The sequence below is a fragment of the Triticum dicoccoides genome, chromosome 2B, assembly GCF_002162155.2.
Source record: "Triticum dicoccoides isolate Atlit2015 ecotype Zavitan chromosome 2B, WEW_v2.0, whole genome shotgun sequence".
Taxonomy (NCBI): domain Eukaryota; kingdom Viridiplantae; phylum Streptophyta; class Magnoliopsida; order Poales; family Poaceae; genus Triticum; species Triticum dicoccoides.
This window is the reverse complement of record NC_041383.1, coordinates 399,209,836-399,215,502: the sequence shown is the minus strand read 5'-3', so window position 1 is coordinate 399,215,502 and position 5,667 is coordinate 399,209,836. Positions and strand designations below refer to the sequence as shown.

The window sequence follows — 5,667 nt, the reverse complement described above, 5'->3', positions numbered from 1 at the left end:
GCCTCCGATCCCCACCCGCCACCGTCGCGTCTCTGGTCCGGCGAGACTAGCACCGCCCTCGAGTCCGCGACACATCTCCGCTCTCATCTCATCTTCGGTCAGCGCATCAGGCCTCCCTCCTTTTGTCATTCCTCCCAGCCCCCACGTCTCTTCGACGTGCTCCTCTCGCTGCCTCGAACTTGACCTTCCCGCTCCTCCACCCCTACACTGCCGCTCCCTCCTGTTGTCTTCACCCACAAGCTCGGTCCCCCGACAGAAATTGCTGGATCCTATGCTACTTCTCGGGCGAGGTCATTGTGCTGCACATGCGCTGGCAAACAACACCGTCTCTGGTTTTGTTTCCCAACACTCGGTAAGAGAGGAAATTCTTCAGTACTAGTTTGATGAAAGAAACAGCAGTAGTTCATTAATATAAAAAATCACATATTTGGAGGCACGCCATTGTGTTTGCTACAATGTCTCAGTACACTGGACTACTAGCTTTGCTCTGTTCATCGTTTATTTGTAGCTACCTTGTGCTTGAAAATTGCTAGAGACGGCCTGCTCCCCTTGGCTTCCACTATGCTGTTGGCCTGCTCCACTTGTCTTCCACAGCGCGACGACAGACAAAGCCTGGATGCCGTCGTCCGAACCGCCGCACCACCCGATAGCCACGCTCCTCCAACCACCATCCATCAGCGCACGACACTCCAAGCACGTCCTCCGGATGCCCCCTCATCTTGCCTACTCCCTGACCATCTCCCTCCTGCCCCATCCGTCCAGGTATGGTACTCACACCAGTTCAAGTAGTGATGTTGCAACAAGTACAACAACTCCCCTATCAAGCTTAGTGAGCCAAAAAAGAGCATGTTGATGGATGATTGCTAGCTCGCTTTTTCTTAATGAAAATGTTCTTTTTTTGAATTTTCATTTTCACAAGTGTGATGCATGTGGTATTTGATTGATGCATTTTGAACTACTAGCTCACTTGATACATATGATGCGTTCCTATACTATTTTATGATCCAATATTTTTAGGTATGAGCGAAAAACTAGAAAATCTGTAGAAGCTTTTGTGTTTCTGTATTTATTTGTACAATGATAGATGGATGGGTTGTTCTTCCTTTTGTTGTATGGTGATGCTAATCATATACCAGCGTGGAGGCTAGTTCATGTCTTGCTGTTACATACTTGCAGCATTATTTAGTTGTGTTCACAAGCAGGAAAGTTTGCATTCGGGAATTTAGACAAAACATATGTTCTGCCATTACACTTTTCATGCCCGATAGTTCATGGCAAATAGGTAACATTATCTCTACTAGACCGGACTCTATATATTCACGACACTCTAAACTACTATGGTAAGTATATTTAAACTGATGTATTTCTTCTAGATGCTGAACTTTTTGTAGTATAGAGAGTACAAGTTGGCGCTGCTGAATTCAGTAGAAGCTCTCTAATTTGTACAAGTTGAATTTTGAACATATGTTGAACACGTACATGTTTACATGCATTCTAGAGTGCTAATGTGCTGTGACTTCGCTGTTGTAGGGGATCTTGGGAAGCACCTGAACAATCGGCTCATCTGCTTGCCACCGTCATGGACACCGCCGTGGCGCTGCCCATTGTTCTCGGTGGTCGTTCTTCCTCCTGTGTGGCCTTCTTCCTCTGGCCACTGCTGGCTCGTCGTCTGTCCTTCTTCTCCATCTACTGAAGTTCAGCGTTTTTAATTGGCAACATGTGTACAGCAGCGACGGCGGATGATCTATCTCCCATGCCTCCGTCCTCAATCTCGCTGGTATGCTTTTGTTTCTGAACTGCAACCTATTCTATTCTTGTTTTCGGAGGAGTGATTGTTCTCCACTTTATGCTAATGAAGTGACTATGTTACTGAACTTGTGTGATAATTCAACTTGGTTTGCTTGTGTGTGCTACTGAAGTGACTATGTTACTGAACTTGTGTTCTCGATGATTCTGAACCATCGTTGGTACCATCTAAACTTCTTGTCCAATAATTCTAGTATTGATGAGCATCGAGTTGATTGAAATCATGTACTCCTAGTTGGTTTCTAAGACCCTTGCTGGTCCTTCTATATATAGAAGCCGTGCCTGATAGCCATACATGACTTTTGTGTATGAAAAATGGTGCCAGGAAATTCTAAATACATGGCATGGGCGCTCTTGGACAATAAACATTTATATCTTATTTATTTGTGTAGCAAGTCTGTGCTTCCTCACCAGTTCTAAAGATCCCAGAGCATCCGTCCAACTTTGTATCAGTATATACTACTCCCTCCGTTCCAAAATAGATGACTCAACTTTGTACTAACTTTAGTACAAAGTTGAGTCATCTATTTTGGAACGGAGGGAGTATGTTGCTTCTTCGATTTCTGTATGATTTTGTACTGACTGCTCTCTCCTGCCTATTTTGGTTGATGTCTGCGAATGGACAAAAAATGTATGGGAAATGTTCTATTATTACTAGCATATAAGTACAGAAAAAAGTTCAACACGATGTCCCAGATAAGTTCAAGCAAAAAGACGGTTTCAGGCGATTGTGCTGATGGTTTCGAAGCAGTTGAACTGATGCTTTTAGTTATGTTTAACAGATCGTCTTCGTTAATACCCAGGAGTGATTTTATTCATAGGAAATTGAACCAAAAACAGTGGTTGCTACTAGTGTTTGGAAATTATAATTACTAGAACTATTATTTCTCACCCCTTTAATTGCTGGCTAATTCTTGTAAAAAGTAGTGGTTAATCTTGCTAATTACTTTGATGTGATGCCTAGGTGGTCAGTCCAGCTCCTGCAACCAACACAGGTCATTGCCCCTTTTGCCACAACGGCAGCAGCACAAACATTAGTGTGGTCGTCCTCAACCAGTTCCTCACGCGGCCTCCGCGCAAGCCCTGCTCATGTATGCTTACACCAAAAGTACAACTCTTGCTACTCTACTTGTACTTGCACTTATTTTCTAAGCAATAATTCCTATTGCTTCCTCTTGGGGGAAGGGATCCCATGTTAAAGCTGTCTTGGTGCTCACCCACTGTTTATATTCATCACCATAGTGTACGAAACATATGAAAACCATTCTGGCTTCGGAGAAAATATAACCAGTACATGTGCAATTGCGCGAGAAGTTCCCTTATGAAAGTTCCTTGTAAACAAACCACATGAAAGTTCATCGAGAAAAACTTTGTAAGTTCAAAAGGCTATAGGAAAACTTTGTAGGTTCAGATGGGTACAGAAAACTTCGTAAGTTCAAAATGGGCACGCCTAACAGTGCATGAATAAATAAACTAAACCCAACAAAGTCCATGTTGGTCGGTCTATAGTGTGTTGTCAAGAAGGTTGTTGGCCTTGGAGGCCGACACTGGCTGATCATCTACCTTCCAATTATTATTAGGCATATACCACTAGGTCACGCCCTCCTCCCGCATAGCCTATTGGTTGGCGTACCATGACCCCTCCTCATATTTTTGGTATGAATTTGATGAATCGTCTTGATGCTCTGTTCTTATTCATCTAGAGATTCCTCCTCATATTGATTGTTTGTATTTCTTGTACCGGTTTTGTTCTTGCATGTATGTATCAGTTTGATGTTTTGAGATAGATCAGATTACTTCCAACTGTGAAGATTGACATGCATATTTGGGGATGAGATTTTCAGGTACTAGTTTGGCACTGTATCTAACCCGTACTAAAATATTTCAGCAGTTCAACAGGGGCATGGGGTTCAGTTCGACGGTGATGACCCAGGCAACTGGCCTTCACATAACGAAGTGGTGCAGTTTGATCTTGTGTGAATTGGAAATCCCCTGATGCTGAGTGTGTCAGTACAACCCTACGCTACAAGGCACGCGTACATCCACTTCATGTGTTAGTCAATAGAATTGTGCATTTTCTTGGTACCTTTGCTACTCTAGCCAAAAAAAATTTGTTGTTCACTTTTCTGTGCAACAGGAGTAGAGCCGTTTGAGATGCTCTGTTCAAGCGAGGTGGCTTATTATGTTTGTCAGTTTGTAATACTTTGGCCGCAATGTACTTGTGTATCTTTTTCTGAACGGAGCACGGACAAAGATCATGTCATTATGAACTTCGGTTGTGATGGTAGTACAAACTCTATAAAAACACCAATAATCCAATTTTACTGTTACTTATCTTTTATACAATTCACATGGATTGTGCTCCCTATTATGAACTGTGTTATAAAAATGCACTTGGCTCACCATTTTCTTTTAGTTCGTTAGTTCTGAATGCTTTAAAAGAGAGGAGGTAAAAGTGAACCATCCGATTTTGTATTATAAAAATTCAAGCAAAAAAAGACTACATGCAATTCAAATGGGAAAAGTACAAGTCATAAAATAAGAGAAGTCCATAACATCGTTGTAAAAAGATGTTTAGTTAAAAACATTTTCTTTTTGAAAAAACTATCATTCAGTTCAATGATATAAACCATGCAAGTACATGGGTGACCATACAATAAACCGTTGAAAACTTACGAGCAAAAATATTACCTAAAACAGATCAAAGTCTAGTTAGTGAAAACACGCTTAGTACAAAACCATGCAAACATCAGTTCAAGTATTCTTTTTTTCGGAACCTTTCAAAATTACTCTCCGAAGAATATATCAGTACAAACGCACACGTAGATCAGTACAAGTACTCTGTTTTTTCTGACAGAAAAACAGCACGATGGGTCTCACCGTAATCCAAATTACTCTTTAATGGGTGCGAATTTGAGAAAACGTTGAACATGGCTAAGTTTCGTATTTTCGATATCTTTCCAACCATATATTATTTGCCTCATTTCAACAAACTTTTAAAAAAATCGCGTTTGAAATCAAATTTGACCGTATTCGAATTCATTTTTAAACCGTAAGGAATTAGAAAAACATTTCTATACAAAAAAGTTGCGCATTTTTCATAGCTTTCCAACACAGTATCATTTGCATCAATCTGCAAACCGTTTGCAAAAACTCGTGAAAATACGTTTCGCCCAGAATTTCACCGTTTTCCAAATTACTTTTAAATCGTATAGAATTAGAAAAACATTACATATATGAAAGATGCGTATTTTCACCAGCTTTCCAACGCCAGCTTATTTGCTCAATTCCGACAAACAGTTCGAAAATTGAGTCCAAAATACGATTCACGTTTTCGATTTTGAAAAAAACGGGTTTTTCAAAACTGCTCTTAAACCATAATGATTTTGCAAAAACGTCCAATATACTTGAAATATAGTTGTCAAGAGCTTTCCAACGATATATTACACACCCCGTTCCGACAAAAAAATTGCAAAAAAAATTTTGAACTAAAGAAGACGATCTGTTAAACAAAACTGAAAGCATCAATTCAACCCCTCGAAAATCATCAGTACAACCGCCTGAAACTGTCAGTTCAGGTAGGGTAACAGAATGATATTCTGTTACGCGTAACAGAATAGCCCATATATATATAATATTATATATATATATATATATATATATATATATTATATATACTTTAATATCATGGAACAATAAAAAAGTATAGATACATTGGAGACGTATCAGCATCCCCAAGCTTAATTCCTACTCGTCCTCGAGTAGGTAAATGATAAAAACAGAATTTTTGATGTGAAATGCTACCTATCATATTCATCACATATTATTTTCTTTTGTAGCATGGACATTTGGACATTAGAT

General features: G+C 40.0%; 1 long non-coding RNA gene across 4 annotated transcripts; it reads left to right on the top strand.

Annotated features, from left to right (window-relative positions):
• The first annotated feature begins 6 nt into the window (after window positions 1-6).
• On the top strand, window positions 7-4,120 carry LOC119363879. Of its 4 annotated transcripts, none has more exons than XR_005174491.1 (4): window positions 7-762; window positions 1,531-1,777; window positions 2,771-2,897; window positions 3,698-4,120. It is a non-coding gene; the product is annotated as an uncharacterized LOC119363879 (long non-coding RNA). The 4 variants fall into 4 exon arrangements; XR_005174490.1 differs by having other exon boundaries at window positions 3,695-4,120; XR_005174493.1 differs by having other exon boundaries at window positions 2,771-2,914.
• Window positions 4,121-5,667: the final 1,547 nt, after the last annotated feature.